The sequence below is a fragment of the Jaculus jaculus genome, chromosome 9 (assembly GCF_020740685.1).
Source record: "Jaculus jaculus isolate mJacJac1 chromosome 9, mJacJac1.mat.Y.cur, whole genome shotgun sequence".
Classification (NCBI taxonomy): domain Eukaryota; kingdom Metazoa; phylum Chordata; class Mammalia; order Rodentia; family Dipodidae; genus Jaculus; species Jaculus jaculus.
This window is the reverse complement of record NC_059110.1, coordinates 50,685,068-50,709,414: the sequence shown is the minus strand read 5'-3', so window position 1 is coordinate 50,709,414 and position 24,347 is coordinate 50,685,068. Positions and strand designations below refer to the sequence as shown.

The 24,347-nt window shown below is 37.4% G+C and overlaps 1 protein-coding gene across 3 annotated transcripts in view; it reads left to right on the top strand.

The window, feature by feature from the left end:
- Positions 1-24,347, top strand: part of Slc35f1 (solute carrier family 35 member F1) — a 550,909-nt gene that overhangs the window by 211,906 nt on the left and 314,656 nt on the right. Inside the window, exon 2 of one of the 3 annotated variants that reach the window (XM_045158979.1) lies at positions 18,013-18,090. The exons of the other annotated variants lie outside the window; for them this stretch is intronic. The gene's annotated coding sequence lies outside the window, so the exon portion shown is untranslated. The remainder of the gene's footprint in view (positions 1-18,012; positions 18,091-24,347) is intronic. 3 annotated transcript variants of the gene reach the window in all.

Genomic DNA, 24,347 nt, shown 5'->3' with positions numbered 1-24,347 from the left:
AAATGCAGATTTTGTAGGAACTGACAAATTTATTCTTAAATGATTTAAATGATTGCATTCTGGCATTGTGTCTTCCATCATGGGATTTCATCCCTCTTACATTTTGAAATTAGACCCTGCTTCTAACAAGTCTAAGGCAAGAGCATCCTTGAATAAAGGAGTGCTAGCCTAGCAACATAGTAAGTAGAATGACATCCAGTTATAGTGAAGAAAGTGGGAGAGAGAGATGGAGGAGCTGGGTGGGAGGAAAGAGAGAAAGAGAAAGAGAGAGAGAACATGCTTTGCAATCAGAATAGAAATAAAACACACATTTAAAAATGTGTTCCTGAGCTGCTAACTTCAAATATGACTCAGCAGCTAGGCTATCTGAGCTGACATCCTGTCTAAGACAACAACCGAGATCAAATCCACTGGATAAAAGTTATTTGTGGATAGGATAAGTCTCAAGGGAACAGTACAGTGCAGCTGTGAACTATGGTTTTAAACCCTTTCAAAAGACCAATAACTAAATTGGTACAATGCATAGCCCTGCTTCTAGGAAGTTCTTGGTAATGTTTTGTGAAGTGAACAGGCACTGTAGCAGACAGCTTCAGGCTCTATGAGATGAACTTCCAGACCAGGCGCAGTTTTGGAGGAAAGGATTTATTGAAGCTTACAGATCCAAGGGAAGTTCCATAATGGCAGAAGAAGCTGGTTTATTTTCTCAGGACCAAACACACAGAGAGAAGTACAAGCCTAAAACCCAAAAGCCTCCCAACACAGCACACTTTAAGAACTCCAGCTAAGCACACTTTGCATATCTTTAGATTGAAACCTAAAACCCACCACCACACCTTAAGATCCACCTAGTGACACTGCCTCAAGCCAGGTAGCTGGAGGTGCAAACTACAAACTAGTAAAAAACTGAATATATTGGAGGCCATCTATTCAAACCACCACAGGCACCAATGATCTGAAATATCCCAGGCTGGCCTACAAGCACACTATATACATCCCTGGTCTTGAACGCATGATAATTCTCCTGCCTCAGCCTCTCAAATGCTGGAACTACAGGCAGTGACCACCACCATGCTTGTTTTATTTTTTTTGTATTAATTTCCAAATGTGCATCTTGCACTTATTCCCTTCCAAATCACATGCACTAAAAAGTTCTTACAACCAATTCCTGTCTTTGCAATTTACTAGGATCTTATGCCTGTGGCTTATGTAGTTATGAACTAAGAGGAAAATGGAAGGGATGGTCAAATGCATGGTGTCTATCCTAAATGCTTTGATAAATCACCTTTTATAGTTCTAGAAAATGCTGATGAATTTATTATAGTGAGACTTTTATTGGAGGAATAGAAGAAGGATGCCATAGTATACCTTTATGACTTGAGTAACTATTACCCTTGTTTAACATTATTATTTGCATTTCTTCACACCAGATTTTGCTTATCTCTGAGTTGAATCTGAAACAAGTTAACATATGAGGAAAGTAGGTTGGCAGGTGGGATATAGTCATGAAGTTGTGATTCAACAGGTGGATCTAAACCTGCTATGTTAGAAAATATTCCAATTACTTGCAGCCAAATACTTAAAATTAGCAGGCATCTAAAGAAATGTGTGATCACTTTTCATAAAATAACTCAGGAATACTGGTCCTTTTGGAAAGTGAGTTGGCTTTGCAATCAAGTTTTGACATCTTCTAAACTAGGCTAAACTAATGCCTTTTCATTCACTGTCCATTATCAAGAAAAAAATTGACCAAAGTTTCAGCTCTAACCTACTTAAAACTCGAAAAATCAAAAAAAAAAAATTAGCGATAGTAGCAAATTATCAATAAGGCTGTGATGGTAGCCTAAACTTCATGGTACTGTGAAGCCATTATTAGTTCTATTCTTGAGATAGGAAAGAAAGAAAGAAAGAAAGAAAGAAAGAAAGAAAGAAAGAAAGAAAGAAAGAAAGAAAGAAAGAAAGAAAGAAGGAAAGAGAAAGAAAGAGGGAGGGAAGGAGGGAGGGAGGGAGGGAAGAAAAAAGAAAGAAAGAAAGAAGGAAAGAAAGAAAAGACGAGATCTAATGTTATTTCAGTCCATTTCCAAGCTTCTCTTTACCTCCAGGTACCTATATTTCTCATATCTCTCACTGACTTGTCTCAAAGGGCTGATAAGGTGACACTTTCTTTTTTCCTAATCCTCTGTCCCTTTAGAACATGAGGGGTAGGGAGATGTCAGTGGGCCAAGTAGAGACCTCCTTCGAGCAGCTCTCTCTTAGGGCATCTCAAGTCACCTCCACTTGAAATACAAACAACTGTAGAGGACAATGAAATGGGTCCAGGACTAGAAAACAGGCGGGAAAATAAACCTAGGCAGTTGTCCCAGGTAACATCCACTTCTGGGGAAATTAGACATTTTAGAGTCCTAGCCTGGGATAGACTTTAAGTTCTAACTGGACTATGCTTTGTCCATGTTTGCAGTGTGTGTGTGTGTGTGTGTGTTAGTGTGGGTCTTGGATGGTTGACTCAAGTCCGTGGGGAAGGCAGGCCATTTGGATAGACACAGAGGCAAGTGCTTGCAGCTCAGTGATGCTATTGGTGGAGTCCAGGGGAGTTGCAGAGCAGCATGCACTACTGTCTTGGAGGGCTATTAATGACCTACCCACAAAACTTGTTCTGGGAGTGGAATGTGAGTACAGGGAACTGGTTTGAGAGTTGTTTCTATGAAGCATTAGGCTTTAGAGGGAAAATGAGACTGGGGAGAAATATTATAGAACTTGAGGAGGACACAAGATCACTAGGCTTGAGAACTCCCTGAGAAATGGCTTATTGCACACCCCTGAATGAAGCTTCTGAGGACTAGAAAGTTGGCAGTGATAACTGTAGGTGTAAGGAAAGTGTAGGAGAAAAGCAAGAAAGAACATTGGATCAGATCTCTACAGACAGACTGTTTATTGACAGGTACAGTGAAGGGCATCAGCCTTCCTGTAGGATGAAGGCTGAAGCACTGTCAGGCTGGGCTTCAAACTTATAATGAGGATCCTAAAGCAAACAGACTAAATCAGCTGTAGGTCCAAGGGAAGCAGATAAAACATCAGGTATTTGCTCAGAATAAGCTTTTTAGCAGAATTGCCTAGGGAGGACTGGATATCTTCATTCTTTATGGCCTTCTAATCTTAAAGTTAGTTATTAACTCTTTAGTTCCCTCTAGTTTTCATGGGAGGCTATTCACCCTTCAGTACGTAGGAAGCTGCTTATGGTTAGGGATAATTGGGTTATAAGAGAATTGAACTTCCAAGCTGTAAGAGATGGGAATGATATCACCATACAACCAATGACATCTGCTACCCACCTTTTTCTTTCTCAGGAAACCAGAAGTTTCACTTGGTAAAATGTATTGATTTCATATTGATAAATATGTCAATGTTTTGAAAATCTGAACTGTTCAAATCAAAGAGGCTTATGGGCCACATTTGATCTTCAGACCATCTGGGCCAGGCATGAAGCTGTAACAGTTCTTAGGAGTCTAAGCTAAGTGCTTTGAGGCATTATTCTAGTTTTCTTCTCAAAAAGCAAAAAGGCAATGGGCATCCCTAATTTATCCATATTTTATATATATATATTTTTTTCATTAGTTCAGAATTTATCTTTTGTGAGAGCACAGATTAAAGTTACAGGTACACAGTTTACAACTTTGATATATTCAAGTCTAAAGCCCAATCTTTGTCCTTTTTTTGTTTCATAACAACCAAACATTTTATAGTACACTTCTCTTTTGTACAGATGTAGAAGGAGGAAAACACAAGAGAAAGTTAGAGATTCTTTTCCTTTAATATTTGTCTATTATCTATTTCCTCCCTCTCTCTCTATTTTATTCTTTCATTATCATCATCTATCTATCTCAGTTACTTTCTTGTTGCTAGGGCAAAATACCCAATAACAAGCAGCTTAAGAAAAGAAAGGGTTTATTTTGGCTTACAGTTCCAAGGGAAACTGGATCATATTTTATATTCAAGGAAACATGTTTGCAGAGACTATGACTAAGTTGTGGTTCATGGTGGCTCCTGAGCCTATGCACATCACTGCCCCAGGTTTCACTGATCATTCTCAAGCTGAAGTACATGGAGACAGACTACCAGCAGTTCATCTGGTCCCACCTAAAATTAAAGTCTTAGATTATTCAAATTTCTGAGTATACAATGAAATGATTTCCAAAATAACACTTTAGAAATCTGCATTTCTTAGATTATATGTGTGTGTGTGTGTGTGTGTGTGTGTGTGTATGTATGTATGTATGTATGTATGTATGTATGTATAAGAATAGCTGGGAGCTAGGGGGAATTTCATTTACTAAGTGAAATTGAAAAGTGTTTTCCTAAACACTTTTCCTAAAATCCATACTCCTGGAAATTCCATTCATTCTTGTACTCTTTTTCCCTAGCTACTCAGGAAGACAAGAAACTTTGTGGGGAAAAAGAAGGGGGAGGGTGTTACTATTTGGGGTACTGAAACTGTTGGGAAGGGAAAGGTGTTCTATTTCAGTTACTGAAATTGTGGGGGGAGGGATGGATGTTCTATTTTAGTTACTGAAACTGTGGGGGGGGGGATAGGAGAGTGCTATATGTTAGTTTCTGGAACATTCTGCTACTTTCTTGTCTTGTTGGCTCAGGCTGATTGGCAGCTCTATTGTAGACATGTCAGGTGGGCAGTAGCAATATTTATTATATTGTTCTTTACAAATGTTGGGTATAAAGGATTTATAATAGCCTCTCAAAATTCAAAAGGGGATTATATATGTAGAAATGAAATCTAGTGCATTCAACTCATCTCTGTGACACTGTCTTGGTTTTGAACACTTGAGGGCTGGCTGCAATTGTTGAGTATTTCTAGGGTATTAAGTTTTATTTGAAGCATTTGAGTGGTTTTCAGTAGATATGAAGTTATGGTGTCTGCTTTATATTTTTGGAGCTAAGAAAAAAGTTGTTTGAGCAGACTTCCTGTTGTCTTTCAAGACTGAGTTGTGTATTTTTGACATCACATGTTGCCTCCCCAGTGAACTTTATTGATAAATACATGTGATGATTTCCATTAGAGCCTCCATTTCATAGTATCAGGGGTGTCTGTGCTCAGTGCTCTTTTCTTGAGATTCTAAAACTCAGATGTGCAACCTCCACTGGAAATGATAGCAAAAAAAAAAAAAAAAAAAGTCACTGCCCATGTTTAAAATACTACTTAGGAGAAAAGAAAATAACAAAACATTTAAGCCATAAAGGAGTGTAATACATGAAACATGAAAGTGAGAGGGGAACATGGGAAAAGATGACTGGCAAGGGGAATGGGAGTCAGTTGGTGGGGGCATAAATAAGAACAAACTGTAGTAATATACAGGCATGAAAATGTCACAATGAAACCCAGTACTCTGCATGCTAGCTACAAAATATTATTTTTTAGTTTTAGTAAAAGATGGAGCCAGCTCAGTCCAGGTATTTTTGGATAGCATGCTTAAGGTACTTGGCCTTCATGCTAAGAGGTGTGAGTAGCCATTAAAATAAGGATACTGTAAGTGGAGTATGTATTCCATCATTCTTTAGCCATTGATATTGAATGGAGAGACATGTAGAGAAGGCACATATCCAGGAGGTTTCTGGTTGCTGTAGGGTAGAGAAAATAGCTTGATCTGATAAATACTCTATGAACTGGTGTCCCCCAGCATATGATGTTAAAAAGGAATGCATGTACATTTGGACATTTTTCCTTCTATCAGAGATATAAAAAGTTTCACATTTCACTAAAGTATTTATGCCCCAGTGTAAGTTAAAATTTTATTCCAAATTCAGTGTAAAGAAAGTATAAGAGAAAAGCAAAAGAGAACACTGGATTTGCTCTCTACAGACAAGACTGTTTAATTTGGAGAAAACAATGAGAGGCCTTCAGGCTAGGGCTTAAGTTTATAAAGTGGATCCTAAGAAAAGAGACTGGACCAGGTACAGTTGATTAGAAAATTGTAGCTGTTTGTGTCCTTGTTCATAATAGGCTTGTTCATCCAGGAATGTCTAAGGGAGGATACTCAGATGGTCTCTGGTCTTTCAAGGCCATCTAGGTTAAGGGATGAGTACATCAATCAGGGAAGGGTGCTAAACTTCTTTATTGTCTACAAGCTTTAGGGATAGCTATTAATCTTTAGTTCCCTTTAGTTTCCAGGGAAGGCTATTAACACCTTCAGTCCAGACACTGGAAGAATAAAAGAAACTGGGGAGAATTGGGAGTGAGTGGGACATTTTGGGGAGGACAGCATGGTCTGGAACTTGGGATGAAGACTGGTCTCCAACTACTTCAAGCTGAGGGGGAACAATAGATCTCTCAGGGTGTCCCATGCAGTCCTGTGGAGGTTGGATGTTCAAGGGCTGATATTCCGTGGCCATGAGAATTCAGTAACTTGCTGTGAAGTGAAGGCATGTATTCTGTCCAGGAGGGATTCAGTGAGGCATCCGAGTATGCAAGGACCAAAAGAAAGGGTGAACATTATCATCATCAGGAGAATAATGTACATGTCATAGACAGTGTAGATTTAACTTGAAGGGAGTAGAACTGTGAGATTTCTTAACATCCCCAGTCCTAGCCCATGCTATCCACCCCAAAATGTCCCACTCACTCACAGAGAAATGTCAGGTCATATGTAGAGAAATGATATTATTGGCCATTAAAAAGGCTAATATAGCCTAAAATGTTATTGGCTCTGGATTGGTAACATTTACCTCTTCACAATCATTGTAGTCCATCATTGAAGTCTTAGTCACACAAGTGTAGCTTTTGGGAGTTTTAGTTTTTAGTTTTCCATTTGCCAATTTTATTTTGCAGTTTGTGCACATAGTAGGCTGTTATCCCTAATCAATCTTGTGAACATGCAAGGAGGCAGTTATTCAGGAGAGTGATAGTTATCAGAGCCATTAGGAAAGAAATGCCTACATCATGTCATATCTATTAGTCATTATGATCTGGTTATTCATGTATGAGTTTTCTTGCATGTGACATGACATTTACAGGTGACATGGATATTATATATAAGATAGAAAATAATAATAATGTAGGAGTTGGATAAGGAAGAAGGAGTTGTTAACTTGGTGGGCGGTTAATTGGAATTTGTTGAAATATAAAGATTTGGTTTAGGTAAGGTAAGAAGTATGAGAGATAAGTATTGAAGCAATATTTGAAATAAATTATTTTAAATTTACATATGATAGAGATTAGGAAATTAGCTAATTTTGAAATTTAAGTTAATTTTTTTTATTTCTTTTGTGTGTGTTAAGCCTTTAATATGGATTATGGCCTTTACTTAGTTGGTCCAAAGATCAAAAAGTCTTATCTTTAGAACTAATGAATGTATGCTAGGCTGAAAGGCTAAAACTTTGATTAGTCTTGATAATTTGTTGTTATTAGTTTATTTTATAAGCATAATGAAATTGTGTTTTATAAAATTATAGTGGTTATATAATGCAATGAAATATACTTTATATAATTAGACCCAGTTTTGTTTATTAGAATAAGTTTATAGCAAATAAAGTCTTACCCAATAGGAAAACATGGAAGAGTATAACATTTAAGAAACCTATTGTTGTAAAAAGGTGTCCTATCTAACAAAATATTTAGTTTTGATTTTTATGTCACATTCAGATAGAGTTTTAAAAAATAAACAAAACTAGTTAAAATAGCTTGATCTTGTTAACTTTGATATTGATATGGGAAACTAAAGCTTACACAACTGGCTCCAGAAATGGAATGGAGAATCAGTCTATTTTTACATTAGTATGAGTCCTGGGAAATCTCTTCCAAAGTTGGAGAAAATAGTTAATTAGTAGAGAGATACGTGTAGCTTGTGTTGTTGAGTTAAGGAGAAACATAAGATAATGTTAGTACTGGTCAGAAGCTGTAATACAAACTATGGCCTTGAAACAGTACAAAACTTATATTGTCAGAACAAAAGACTATGTAGAATGGGACATAATTGGTAGGAAAATTTATTGTAGTATAAGACATAACTTTGTGCCAGGGGCCATTAACTTTTCTTTTATCATAATATGAGATATGACATTATACATAAATTTATCACCTTGTAGAGAATTGTTTGAACTATGTAAACAATTATGGCAAGAGAACTAGAGAGAAACAGCTTTTTATAAGGCAGGCACATCTTATTTTTATTTATATATTTTTAAACATTTTGTTTTAATATATTTTACTTATTTCATGTTTTGAGAGAGAGAGAAAGAGGCAGAGAAAGAGATAGAGTGAGAGAATGGGTGTGCCAGGGCTTCCAGCCACTGCAAATGAACTCTAGATGCATGTGCCCCCTTGTGCATCTGGCTTATATGGGTCCTGGTGAATCAAACCAGGATCTTTATGACTTTGCATGCAAATATCTTAACCACTAGGCCCATTCTCAAGCCCCACAGCTTATTTTTTTAATGTGTAGTAGTTATAAATATAGGCAGAATATGTCATGTAAGACAGTATAAAGGTTTGCCTTTTTTATTGATAACATATTTGATTAGTTTATATACCTGTGTGGGTACCAATTACACAACAAACTGGAAGCAGAACAGCAGCATTTAATATCATTTTTCTAGAACAGGGAACATGTCTTAAGTAACAATATATCTATAAGCAATGAACTTAAGATACAAGAAATAAGACAATGATTTAAGTAAATCTTTGATTGAGACTGAGTATACATAGCTTAAGAAAAAAGCCAGGACTTCTGGTTAAGATGGTGGCATAGGTACCATGCCAAAGCAGCCTGGGAGGAAAAAAGACCAAAAAAATTCAGCAATATACACACTTTTACTAAAAAGTGAGGTGTATAGGAAATTGAAGCAGCAGCGGAGAAGAAGAAGAAATCCCGAGCATCCAGAGCCTGCACAGGCTGGCAAAAGCGGCCCCTGGCAGTAGCAGCAGCGGAGCACCACAAAGCCGCCAGACTCGGCTCCAGCCACAGGAAAAAAGCCAGGTGCGGGGAGCAACTCAGGAAACGTGAAGGGAGAGTGGCAGTAAGCAACAGAGGAGCAGACCACGAGGTAGAAGAACACGTGGAACAGTGAGAGAACTAGAGAAGCTATGGCTCCCTCCCTTTCCCCACTGCCTGTGCCCAGCTTCAGCAAACAGAGCAGCGGTCCTGGGACTGGTCATGCCAACTTGAGCCAACAGTGGGACCCAAGCAGGAGCAGAGTCCAGCAGCAACATCAGTAGCTCCGGCACCGGTAACAGCAGCCCCAACAGCAGCACACCCAGTAGCGGCAACAGCAGCAGACCCAGGAACAACAGCGGCAATGGACCCAGCAGCAGCAGCTTCAGCAGCAGCATTGGCTCCATAAGTGGCAGCTACAGCAGCAGCAGCAGCAGCAGAGGCAGCAGCAGTGGTGGACCCAGCAGCAGCAGCTTCAGCTGCTGACAGACCCAGCAGAGGCAGCTTTAGCAGCAGCAGTTCCAGCAGCGGGGGTGCTGATCTGCAGAGCCACAGTTGCCAGGCTCGGTTTGCCCCACAGGAAAAGCCAGTGCCCAGCTCCAGAAATCAGAACAGCAGCACAACGACCAGGCAGCAACTTGACTGAGACCAAAATCATCCAAGGTAACTGGGATTGTACCAGGGAAGGGTCTCACTTGATCACAAGCTGACTTGGATCCCTCAACAGACCAGAAATTGTAACCTCTTTGTTGATAGAGGATCTGGTTGTTATCATAACTACTCTGGCATACATACATGGGGCTGTTTTTTTTTTTTTTAAAGATTTTTATTTATTTATTTGATTATTTGAGAGTGACAGAGACAGAAAGAGGCAGATTGAGAGTGAGAGAGAGAATGGGCGCGCCAGGGCTTCCAGCCACTGCAAACGAACTCCAGACGCGTGCGCCCCCTTGTGCATCTGGCTAACGTGGGACCTGGGGAACCGAGCCTCGAACCAGGATCCATAGGCTTCACAGGCAAGCGCTTAACTGCTATGCCATCTCTCCAGCCCATGGGGCTGTTTTTGATTGAATGGGTACAGTGTTTAGTATTTTATTCCCTTCAGCCTACTTGAATACTCCTATAGCAGGAAAATTCAACCCCTAGGAGCACCTTTGTAGATACTCTGAGAGTCTTAAGAGCCACACCTAACACCTTAAGCTCCTACCCTGAAAATATATACCATCAAATCCATTGACACAGCTAAGAATACACAGCTACCTAGAAAATCCAAGCATTAACTTAATCCAAGATGCAAAAATATATACATTATAACTCAAGAAATACTAAAAAGCAAGATGGTATAAATCCACCTAAAAGTATTAATGCATCAGAAAAGACCTCCACTGAGAACGGGTTAGAGGAAATGCCTGAGAAAGATTCAAAAGAATGATTGTAAATATGTTCAAAGAAGTCAGAGAATAAATCAAAAGAGTCAAAGAGGAAATCAAAGGAATCAAAGAAGTAGCAGGACACGAATTTCATGAAATAAAGAAGGCAATGCAAGACATAAATAAGGAAATAGAAATAATAAAGAAAAAGAGTCAGAATTACTAGCAATGAAGAACACAGTTAATGAAATAAAAAACTCTGTAGAAAATCTCATCAGTAGAATGGATGACGGAGAGGACAGAATATCTAAGCTAGAAGACCAGGTGGCAGATCTAATACAGTCCAACAAAGAGGAAGACAAACTTATAGAAAAGGATGAGTGGGAATTTCAAGATATTCAGGACACTATGAAAAGATCAAATATAAGAATTCAGGGCATAGTAGAAGAAGAATTCCACTCCAAAGGCATAGTAAGCGTCTTCAAAAAAAATCATAGAAGAAAATTTCCCCCAAATTGGAAAAGAGGTGCCACTGCAGATTCAGGAAGCGTCTAAAGGCTACACCCCAGCCAGACAACACCTGGAAAGAACCTCCCTTCGCCATATGATAATCAAACTTCCAAACACACAAACCAAAGAAAAAATATTGAAAGCAGTTAGAGAGAAAAAATCAAGTTACCTACAAAAGCAAGCCCATCAGGATTACAGCACATTATTCAACACAAACTTTTAAAGCCAGAAGGGTTTGGAGTGTTATATTCCAAGTTCTGAAAGATAACAACTGTCAACCAAACTTCAAATAGATGGAGAAATAAGGACATTCCATGACAAAAGCAGGTTAAAGGAGTATTTGAAGACAAAATCAGCTCTACAGAAAATACTTGATAGAATCCTCTATGCTGAAGAAAAGGAAAGGCACACATATATGGAACCTAGAAAAAACAAGCACTACTCAAATACTAGATAACACAAGAGAGCACAGGTAGAACTGGAACCACAAAAAAAAAAAAAAAAAAAAGGCAAACATAAATACATACCTTTCAATAATATCTCTTAATATCAATGGCCTCAATACCCCAATGAAAAGACATAGGTTTGCAGACTGGGGAAACCCTCCAACATATTGGTCTTGGCAAAGAGTTTCTGAATATAACCCCAATTGCTTATGCAATAAAAACACAGATTAATCATTGGGACCTTCTGAAATTACAAAGATTTTGCACTGCAAAGGACACAGTGAAAAAAGCAAAGAGGCAACCTACAGAATGGGAAAAAATATTCACCAGCTATATATCTGATAGAGGATTAATATCTAGAATATACAAAGAACTCAAAAAGTTAAATAATAAGGAATCACACAAGCCAATCAAAAAATGGGCTATGGAGCTAAATAGAGCATTCTCAAAGGAAGAAATAGGAATGGCATATAAGCATCTAAAAAAAATGTTCTACGTCTCTAGTCATCAGGGAAATGCAGATTAAAACTACATTGAGATTCCATCTCACTCCTGTCAGATTGGCCACCAGCATGAAAACAAATGATCATAAATGTTAGCAGTGATGTGGAAAAAGAGGAACCCGTCTACACTGCTGGTGTGATTGCAATCTGGTCCAGCCATTGTGGAAATCAGTGTGGAGGTTCCTAAAACAGCTAAAGATTGATCTACCATATGACCCAGCTGTAGCACTCCTAGGCATATATCTGAAGGAATCATCTCATTTCCTTAGAAGTATGTGCTCAACCATTTTTATTGCTGCTCAATTTATAATAGCTGGGAAATGGAACCAGCCTAGATGTCCCTCAACTGATGAGTGGATAATGAAGATGTGGCACATTTATACAATGGAGTTCTACTCAGTGGTAAAGAAAAATGAAGTTATGAAATTTGCAGAAAAATGGATGGATCTGGAAAGGATTATACCAAGTGAGGTAATCCAGGCCCAGAAAGCCAAGCGCCACATGTTCTCTCTCATATGTGGATCCTAGCTACAGATGACTGTGCTTCTCTGTGAGAATGAAAATACTTAGTAGCAGAGGCCAGTAAGTTAAAAAGGAGACATAAAGGGAAGAGAAAGGAAGGGAGGAGGGTACTTAATAGGTTGATATTGTATATATGTAAGTGCAATGATTGTGATGGGGAGGTAATATGATGGAGAATGGAATTTCAAAGGGGAAAGTGTGGGTGGGAGGGAGGGAATTGCCATGGGATTTTTTTTTTTTTTTTATTTGAGAGCTACAGACACAGAAAGACAGATAGAGGGAGAGAGAATGGGCGCGCCAGGGCTTCCAGCCTCTGCAAACGAAATCCAAACGCGTGCTCCCCCTTGTGCATCTGGCTAACGTGGGACCTGGGGAACCGAGCCTCGAACCGGGGTCCTTAGGCTTCACAGGCAAGCACTTAACCGCTAAGCCATCTCTCCAGCCCGCCATGGGATTTTTTTTATAATCATGGAAAATGCTAATAAAAATTAAAAAGAAAAAGAAAAAATCCAAACTTGGTTATTGTTGAGCTAAATTCACCTGATTAACGTACATTAGAGACATTATTATAGACATAAAGTGCTTTTTTCATCAATTACCTTAAATCATTGAGCCATTTTTTGTTTAACATAAACCAATATTTATGAATGGTAGAATATATGAAGCCTAGGTAAACTGTATTAACATTTTTTCTATGTTGCAGGCTTTTCTAGGACAGGAGTAGTTTCCTCAATTTCCTAAGAACAAAGTTACAGTAACTGAATCACCTTTTATAAGACTTACATAATAATCTCAATGATAATCATCCAGTAAAACAGCATGATCAAGACAAGAAACCTCTTAAGGTTACAGTTTTTGTTTGTTTTTTAGATGTAATAATCTTATTAAATAGTAAAAGGTTGATAAATAGAGGAAAATAGTAAACTTGGTTGAGAACTTTAAAGTCAATTTTTTCTAAGCATTATCATGACCCGATTAATATCAATGAGTTAAAGTTTTTAAGTTTACCACCTGAATATTATAGCATCCTGTTACCAGCTAGTGCCATCCTTTGTTAGTCTAATATAAGCCTTAGGCTAATGCTCATTTTATATATCTCAAGGAGTCTGTAATTTGATCAAGTACTTTAAGATTTAATCAACATTGTCTTTAACTTTCTGTTTAAGTTTACTCACATCTACATAATTTACTCCTATGTACATCTGCATACCTCTACCTTACAATCTATGTAACCGCTTTGTAACAATCTTTTTCATCAAACATTTATTAACATTTAAAGGTTCCTCTCCAGTTTATCTTCCTTAGTCAGTTCATTTCATAACTAGTAACTAATAAACAAAAACTTTCTTACCATAAGACTTTTAATATGACCATTTAAGTTTTTTTTTTCTAACTTCTTGTTAAGTTTTTTTTTCCTAATTTTTTTTTTGTACCTATGGTTTACTATAAATAGACTGTCTAGATTCTGATTATCTGCCTGACTTCCCATTTCCCTGGGTCAGTAGTCCTGCTAGGCTCCCCTCCTTATATTTTTTATTTTTATGTTACATTTAGATGAGGTTTAAATAAACAAACAAACTCACTAAAATGAATCTTGATTTTCTTAAATATTTAGATTTTCTTTTAGTAGTCAGAGTTTTAACAGTAGATATAAAGGTATACTCAATTTAACTTTGATTTGAGATATATCAATATAAATAAATTTATCAATTTATTACAAATGGTAAAGTCTGAACTATAAGAACAATTAAGGTGAGACAAAATATGAAGAATGAAAAGTTTTAAGTTAACCCATTCTATCATAGGCAACCCAAACCTTTTACAATTTAAGTTACATAATGTTTTCATATCATTTTCATATATTTTTAATAACATACCTTACAATAATCTTTTACCTTATAAAGTTTTTTTCTGATCCAAAAACGCATTTCTTTGTGTAGAAGCAAGATTAGAATTTGGTATACAAATATTGTAGTAAGCATCACTAAGCACATTGTCAAAAACATAGAGGTTATTTTAAATGTGTTGTAAACCTGGTTTTAATAATTTAACATCATCTTAAATATATATGAGCATCGGAATATATAAGCATTGGAATAGTAAATAGTCATAAATTTAGTCATACATAAGGACAGACTGCATGAAGCAAGGACACATGACTTGACATGGTTAGCCAACATTAGACATAACAACATGGAGAGACATCCCTTTAAGATTTTAGTTATGTTCTAAATTGGTGTGAATTTAATCTTAACAGGGCAGCAGCCAGTGGATTGAATTTTAAGTTGACTTCTTTTTATTTGTGGCTTGTAATAAAAAGAAGGGGGAAAGGGAAAAGAAAGGAAAACCCTAGAAGCTGTTTAGTGATTTTAACTTTTAGCAAGGAGAAAAAAAAAATAGATATCTATATGTAGAATAAGTTAAAGAGGTCCAGTAAAGGCAGGAGTTTCTTTAAGAAGGTGGAGTTTTATTTGACTTTGTGTGATGGCTTGAATTTGGAGTGAGAGGGAGAGACCCTGGAAAGTCATAGCCAGATGGCAGAACTGTGTGTGAGAGGTAGAGTTTTAGAAGGGGCCAGATTTTAGAGGTTTTTCATGACAGAGGAGAATTTGGTATGTAGAACAAAAATGTACAAAGGGAAGGGTGGGTACTGAGGACAAAGAAGCCCTGAAGATAAGCAACCTCAGACCACTTGCCATGTCTTCTGAGGAAGTTATCAAGATCAATACAAATATTAAGATCAAAAGTAGCAAATTCAGGCCAGTGGGGGCCATTATCCAAAGAATATTGTAGTCAGATTTAAATAGAGACTTGGAGTAATTTGTCAGGCAGGAGCTCAAAAAGTTAGCCTTGAGACCTGCCAGTGGAGTGTGTTTTGGAACATATAATTCAGACTCCATTCTGGAGGACAAGGACTAGAGTGGCCAATCCTGCCACCAGGGACATCTTCCAGGTGTACGGAGGGCAAATGAAACCCAAGGTTTAGGAGGGAGTGTCCTCATACTCATAAGGCTTGGGGTGCCCAGTGGAATGACATGTGGGAGGTTCCCAGAGTCTCTGATAGTCCATGACTGAAAAATAAGAAACTTCTGGAGTTTCTAAGGTCTGGGACAGGGCACCTCTGCCACAGACCCAGAATGAATACCTTGTCCTAAAGTTGCAATTTGATGGAGGTGTGGATGTAGTGGATCACATGGCTAGGGGCCTCTAGTCTGGAGTTCTAAAGTCCAGTGGAAGAGAGTGAAAAGAAAAAGATAAGGAAGAAGCCCCCATGTATCAAGCTGGAAAGACTGATGGTTTCATGTCACAGGTGGCTGTGTAGTTCAGAGTAGTGAGCACAGTAAGTTTTTCTATTCCCAAGAGACTAAAACATTGGCAGGGAGGTGGAGATAAGGAGAGAGGAAGGGTTGGGGGCATGCAGACTGAAGGCTCCAAGTAGTATCCAAGTCATGGCACAAGAAATGTAAGGAAAGTGTAAGAGGAAAGCAAAAGAGAACACCGGATTTGAGCTCTACAAACAAGACTGTTTTAATTAGAGAAAACAGTAAGGAGCCTCAGCTTTCCTGTGGGATGAAGGCTGAAGCATTGAGCCAGGCTAGGGTATAATTTTATAAGGACAATCCTAAGAAAAAGAGACTGGACCAGGTACAGTTGATTAAAAAATTGTAGCTGTTTGTGTCCTTGTTCATAATTGGCTTGTTCATCCAGGAATGTCTAAGGGAGGTTACTCAGATGGTCTCTGGTCCTTCAAGTCCATCTAGGTTAAGGGATGAGTACATCAGTCAGGGAAGGGTGCCAAACTTCTTTATTGTCTGCAAGCTTTAGGGATATCTATCAATCTTTAGTTCCCTCTAGTTTCCAGGGAAGGCTATTAACCCATCAGTCAGTTTTCTAGTTTTATGAGTCATTAACGTCTTACTATTTATAAAGCCTTGCCTTTCAGAATTATGCTTACTTTTTATAAATCTCTCTTATATGTTATTTAATTTCCTGTAAAGATGCTTGAAGAATTTCCCTTTTGTTCCCTTGTTCCCTAAGCTTTGCTCCTGTCCAAGTACTACTGTGAAGCTAGCACTCTTGACAACTTTGCACTTGACTATTTATTGCTCAGTACATCACTGTATCATGAGTAATTTTCTAATTACATATGTTAATATGTGCAATGCTTGGGTATAATTTTTGATGAGATGTGGTATTTGCCAAATGCCTTAGTTAGAAGGAAAATAAATTAATAATACAATTTTGGTATTCACCCAGCCAAACTCCTCATGTTTCCACCATTCTGACAAAACACCTGACTTAACTATTTAGGAAGTTATGAAGCACAGATTTGGAGGTTCAGAGTGTAATATAGAAAAGCCTTACTGGCTGCATTGCTGCTGATGCTGTATATCATGTCAGAGCATGCAAAGGAGCAAGTAGTCACTGTCTTGTACCAAAGAAGGACAGAGACATACAAGACAACTAGGGTCCCATAGTCCCCTTTAAGAGAGTACCCCCTTTGGCCTTAGGACCTCACACAAGGCCTCACCTTTTAGAGGTCCACAGTACTTTCTACTAGGAACCCCTGTGAACCAAGTCTGTATAATAAGACCTTTGGGAGACGTTCAACTTCCAAACACAGTGGGCTTATAAAACATGTCAACACATAGTGATCACTCTCTAGCAATTAATAGGGTTTGTAAGGAACCAGAACATATGTGAAGAAAATAGAACAATGTAAGGCAAACATTTAGAGTTCACATTATGGTTGAAATCACCCGGAACAGCAGGGATGCAAAGAGAATATCAGTGTGAGCCAGAGACATTCAGTAAGTTTTCTTTCAGGAAAGATACTGTAGCCCACTGTCATGTGACTTTTGATTTTATTGGCCTGTCTTATTTAAGAGATTGTATTGTAAAAATAATCTATATGCTTTCCAATGCCAAGGAGAAGCTGAGTGGAGATGATCAGGAGCTTCGTGGCCCCAGGACCTTCTTTTACAGGACCACACACACTACTGTGCATAAGTAACAAAACACTCCAGCATTCCTGCCTACTGTCAAGACTCCATCCCTCTTAGATGTGTTTCTAACTTAACTGTTATATTCTATGATTCTAGGTTATAAATCCTGCCTCACTTTATGTCACACTTCCCCTTAGGCCATTCTTCTTGCAAAGAATGCCTGCCTACCTTAGATAGGATGGTCAGGAAAAACAACTTTGGCATCTTATACCAACTCCTGCTTTGACTAAAACTTAAGTAATAAACATGACCTGCAAGCAACATGTTATAGAAGCAACTTTGAATTCTCCAGATGTTGTTGACATACACTTTCAAGCCCCTTAAACCATCAAAAAGCAGACAGAGGATGGGAGCAAAAATTGACTGAATTAATTCTGCGATTCTGCCTTATATTTAACATGAATAAATACAATATATAATTACTATTATACCATCCTTCCCATGAACTGTTATGTTCCCACAGAGTTTGTCATTTTGTTGGAGACTTATTTTTAATAAATCAGAATGGTATCAAAATGATGACCATGTACATTGATAGTCTATTCAGAACTGACCAGGCAATAGCAAGTAAATGTGCATGAATGTTATATACACTAAAAATGTGAAGTGTCTTCATTTTGCTAAGGAAATTTATCTAGTTAGGAAATATGCAAACAGAAAGTTTTCACTGAAAGAGTCTAAACAAACTAAAATATTGCTAATTTCAGATTTTTTTTTTTAAGAAATAGTAATCCAGCTATGAAATCTCTCTGCTCCCTGGCATTCTAACAAGAGAATGGAATTCCTTTTCTGAAGTTTAGGTAAGATTCAAGATGATTTGAAATTTATGTGTATGTTTAAAAATGAAGTATGCAATAATTCTTGGTTTTTCGAGGTAGGGTCTCAACTCTGGCCCAGGATGACCTGGAATTCCTTATGTAGTCTCACGGTGGTCTCAAACTCATGGCAGTCCTCTTAACTCTGCCTTCCAAGTGCTGGGATTAAAGGCGTGTGCCACCACACCCGGCTAGATATATGGGATATTTTATAATAAGCTAAGGTAGTACTTAGGTCAACAAAAATGAATAAAATACAGCCCTACCATTTAAGACCCTAAATAAGTTATCTGAGGAGAAGGAAAATAATCTTTATTTGTATAATTTTTATGACAATATTAATATTTGAAATCATTAGAAAAATCCTTTGTAATTCAGTTGATTACATTTAAAAATAATTTTCCTTCTAATCTTTGTCCTTATTCATATGTTTATTTCACCAGTTATGATCATAGTAAGCATGTAATTTAATATTTTTCCTTTATACAGTATGGTTTACATTTCCCTTATATTTGTTTTATTTCCTTTTAGAGACAATGTCTTGCTGTATAGCTCAGGTGGGCCTAGAACTCAAAATCTTCCTGCCTGTGTCTCTGGAATGCTTATTATGCTTGGCTCCCTTATTTTCCTAGTGTTTATATTTGTAATTTATTTTAATATTTTGTGTGTATGATGTACGTGTGTGTATTGATATGTGTGAGTGACATGTTTGTAGAAGTCAGAGGAAAATTTCAGTCGTGGGTCCTCACCTTCTGCTTTGAAGCAGGGCATTTTGTTGTTCACCACTGTATAAGACAGACTAGCTGGTCTATGAGCTTTGGGGGATTCTCCTGTCTCCATCTCCCATCTTTCTCATAGGTGCACTGGGTGTAGAGATGTGTCCTACTATGTCCAGCTTTATGTGGATTCTAGGAATGTGAACTCAGGTCATCAGGCTTGCACATTATCCACTGAGCTATCTCCCAAGTCCTATAATTATAAGTTTTAGTAGCTACATGACATCTTCTTGGAGAGACACTTCAGCATTTATGTAAACATTTTCCTATTTTATGTGACTTTATGTTTTGTGTTATAGTTGTTTATATAATATTTGTCATCATGTGCTACTATTTTTACTTGAGAGATTTTTAAGGATAAATTGTATAATTAGTGTGATAATGACCAAGAAGAAACACTTATTATTTTAAAAATGTATTTCCATGTATATTCCAAAGAGTAAAGTACGGTTATTACAACATCATCAGTGACACTTCTGGGCTGTTCCACATTAGAAATTTCTTTCATTCACTAATTTAAAATATGCAAAATATTCTTTTATCATCATTTTAATACCTTTTATGCTCCCTTGGCAATCATAATCAGTAAGACTAAAGGTTTTGAATTTCTTTCATGATAATTGTAATAAATCTTTTTAAGTCTTGATTTCTTCCTTGTGCGGATCATAACTTTGAGCTGGTTAGCAATTGAGCAAGTCTTTGTGGAGAAGAAGCCGTTTTTAAACAATGAGGCATTCAGTGATGGGGTCCCTGGGAACAGAATTTATTTGGCTGAATTGAGATAGCCTAGTAATCAAATTCTCTCCTCTAACTGTCCCTTGTGTGTGTAGAAATAAAAGGATATTGTTTTGGTCATATATTACAATGCAATTTCTGAATCCTTGGGGAATGTTTTCTTGATTGGTTGAAATGTCTTACTATGAGATAACATGGTTATTTTCCATCTGGGAATATAAGTCCCTGCCTTTGGCTCAATTACAACCTAGAATTGAAAGGAAATCTTTTTTTTTTTTTTTTTAGTCATAGGCCATATAGATGTCATTTTGGCACCAAAGCTAATATGGGTTGAGGAAGTTATTTCTCTGTGTATGTCTCTGGTGTACTACCTTATGTATCTCCTCACTCCCATTCTGATACTAACTTGCCCTCCTCTGTTAGAGCTGATGAGCCAGGAAGAGGTTTGACATACTTAGATGTACTTCTTCAACTGTATAAAAGTCTGATGCTGGGTGGATTATGTGATTTACATTTCTTTCTCAGTTAATGGATCGATATGCTTGAATATTGAAAGAGTAAACACTAGCATCTAGTCTAGAATGCCAATGCATGCTACTTTATTAGCACTTGAATATTTGTCATTCAATTCTTTGTTAAATTTTGAGTAGATATAAATATTCCTGAGGATGTTGTGCTTAAACAATAAATCATGAAACTTCTTAGCAAAGTTCTGCTTGGCCTATAAATGGTCTCATTGATTAAACATTTATAATCTAGGCATTGTTTGCTAGATTTGGTATTTAATAATTTTAGTCAGATTTTGACTGAAGGAACTGAGCTCATCTATGGTAGTAGAGTTAACATTTGGAAGAAAAGGTCCTTTGACATTAGACATCACTGGAAGTCATTGTGTTGGCTTCTCATGTATATACAAAAGAAGTCTTTTATTTTTTATTAATCTTTATCTTTTTGATATTATTTTATTATTTTTAAGCTTTTTATTAATTTATTTTTATTGATATTAATGTGGTAAATTATTTATATTTTATTATATTGGTATAGCAATCACAGAATCAACCATAATATAATTGGTTATCTTATGAAAATGCTGGGAGATATTGTCAACATATGTTGTTCCAAGAAATACTGCCATTTTTATGTTGTGAAAGCACTGGAGCAGAGGTGTAAGCTAGAAATGGTCAGGCTCCAGTGGAGATGACACCAACAGGTAAAGATAAAGCCAAAGCATGAGCTCAAGTCAAATTTGTGCTTGGGGCTGAAGAGATGGATCTGCAGTTAAGGCACTTGTCTGCAATTTTCTATGACCTGGGTGTAATTCTCTAGTACCCAAATAAAGTCAGATGCACAAAGTGGTGCATGTATCTGGAGTTCGTAAAAAATAAAGTTAAAAAAAAGTTGTGTTTGGACATAAAGGGCTCAGGAGGAAGCAGTTCCTTGGCCAATGACTAGCACATATGCCAAACCAGGTTTGCTAGGGTTGCACCAAAGGAGTCACATCTTTGCATACATGATAGGCTATGCTTTGGTTCCTGGCAAGAGTCAGGACTGGAGCACATGGCAAAGAGACCATTCTGTGGCTTCCAGAAGAAGAATCAATGTTGTTTTTCTTCCAGGGTAGCCCTTAATCTCTTCTGATCAACTTTGTCCCTAGAATTGATTTTGACATTGTATAACTAAAATAACCACTAGCCCTCTTGGTAATCAGGGCAGTTAATCAAGGTCTTTTTTATTTCCATCAGAAGCCCTTTGAAGGACCTTGAGGGCAGTGCTTAAATAAGGATAGGGAAGGGCCACTCTTCCCTGCTGTCTTGATTCACACCATACAGTGTAAGGCAATGGGAGAAAGGCCTTGCCAGAAAGTCAGTCCAGAGGCAAAGGCTTCCAAAAGCAAGGAAGGTAGAACTGCCATACCAATCTGAAGGATGAAGGGTAGAAGGGGAAGCAAGCAAAAATGAAATGGGACAAGGATATCAGGAACATATGATGGCAAGCTGAGTCTGGAGAAATTCTTAAGGGTTGACTGACAGATAGACATTGGTGCATGGGTTTGTCTTCTAGTTGGGCATCAGGATACCCAGACAATATTAGCAGTGGTAACATAGCTTCTAGAAACACTGAGGATGCTTCATCAGACAGCTTTTATTCTAAGGAGGCTGGTTCCTATGATTCCTTAGCTAATGGGCTAAAACTTGTGGATCAGGCCAAAGGGTCTCTTTTCTCCTACATACAGCCTAAAACCTAAAGATTTGCCATCATTAGTTTCATCACATAAGTGCCCCCATCTAGTCCCCAAGCAGGAGAGTTGGGGGAAAAGAGAACCCAGAGCTGATTGATTCCAGAACTGCTCTCAGCCCCAGAGTAGGCTTTAATGCAAGTATTAATAGGACATAAGTGGAAGAGAGGTGGTAACCTCATTAGCCTGGCCAGGTCAGTATACTTGAATTGGACTATGGGACAGGAAGGCCTCTTTCCTGGAAGCAAATCAAAGAGAAGGAAAGCCACCAACAGCCTCTGCCCACTCTCCACGCTTAAGAAAGACAGTTGTTGGTTATTTGTATCTTACCTGCTTACTATTTCTTTTTAATTCAAGACAGGGTCTCTTGTAGCCTATTCTAGATATGAACTGGCTATATAGCTGAGGCTAGCCTAGAATTCCTGCTCCTCCTGCTTCATTTCCCAAGGACCAGGATTACAGACATGCATTTCCTCACCTGCCTCACCCACTATTTAACAGTAATTGATTTACCTTAATTTTGAGTAATGGGTTTGTCAATGAGAAAGTTAAATTAAAACAGAAAATTGCCAATGGATATTTGAACTATTTGTAAAATGTTCCAAAATATTGATCCCATATAATTAGAGAATATAATTTTCCCTAATTCTTTTTTGTAGTATATATTAATTTTGGCAGTTATTTTATTTTCAGAACAAATACTTTTTGCTTAAAATATACTTTAAATATATAACTTTAGTTTTTATCATACTTCCTATTAACTACAACATTGTTATTTTTACTTTTTCTGTTTGCTTTTCAAGGTAGGGTTTCACTGTAGCCTAGGCTAAACTGGAGTTCAATATGAAGTGGCATTGAACTTACTGCTGTCCTCCTGCCTATGCCTCAGCGGTGCTGGGATTAAAGGCATGTGCCACCATGCCCAACTGTCTTTACCTTTCATTAAAAATAAATATGGTTTCTTTATTTTAATATTTATTTATTTATTTATTTGCAAGGAGAGAGAGAGAGAGAGAGAAGGATACAGAGAGGGGAGAGACAGAAGAGAATGGGCATGCCAAGATTTTCAACCACTGCAAACAGACTCCAGATGCATGTGCTGCTTTGTTCAACAGGCTTTACGTGCATACTGGTGAATCAAACTCAGTTTATTAGGCTCTGCAGGCAAGCACCTTAACTACTGCATTTTAGAAAACATAACTGCATTTTAGAAAACTAAAAACCCATCTGTCTTCTAAGAAATACTTTCTAATGTACTATGAGCAGATCATTATATAGTTCAAAAGCAATGCTAGTCTCAGAACATTTATTTAATATCTCAGACTAAGAAAACATAATAAAACATTTGATAATTTAATACAGATAGACACAGGTTCCCTGAGGAAGGCAGTCCTGTTCTACATGTGGGATAGTGTCTTTAAACTTGTCAGTATTAAGCCAGCACAAAATCAGTCTGTTAAGGCTCAAATCAGTTCTTTAACTCAGATCTGGTTCTGCTGTCAGACAAAATAACCACAGATAACTTGATCATGAAAAATGATGAGAGCAATACTGTGTACCCTATTCTGTGAGCATGAGAATTGGGTGTTATGTCTTCAAGCATAGTTAAGAAAAATGGTTTAGTTTATGCAAAGACTTACATAGAAACTCCCTGGAGGTTGGTACTCACCATCTTAATAGCTCATGCCCCAGGATTAGTGGGAATTGGTCTTTCTGCTTTGCATTATAGAAAACTCAAAATCAAAAGTATTAAGAATGATTTCTCCTTGTTTTTATTATTAGATTATCTTGTCTGCCAATGCTATAAATAGAAATACTTTTTATTTGTATGTGTCTGTGTGTGTTTATGTGCCTTCACATTAATAGCTATTTAAAGAGAATAATTAATTAAGACAGTAAGAAATGAAAACAGGAAAGTAGTAATGGTCCTAATTTACTTCTCCTTAGGTAACTTTGTTCATGTACATTTTCTGATAAAGACAGTATCACCTCTGCCCTCTGCAAATTTAAAGTCCAGACTCCCTGAGAAGTCTGTCCTTCAGGTTTCCCATCACATGAACCATTTAGCAGGGGCAAATGAAATCAAGCTCTGAGTTAGTTTGATGTTCACTGTACTATGAACCAATGTCATTCTAGGGATGTTTGCAACTTGCTATTCAAATGCCCTGACATGGGCTGTCATAATGACATAATGTCATAATGACATTAGATGTCACCTGGGCATGAGATCCTACCTGGGCAGGTACATATTTTCACCAACCCTTGAGGGTCCTGCTGATGGCTATGAACAAGAAGAGAAGAAACTGAGGAATCCTGAGGATTGCTTCAAACATGACATGATTCTTGTTGATGAGTTACATGATAAACTCTGAAGATTTAATATAAATTTCCTTTTGGAAGGAAGAGTAAAAAGAACAAGAGCCTCTTCCTAATTTGATGAGATAAATTTGCCCCAAAAAATTGTTTTAATATTTAGCCTAAATATTTCAGTTAAA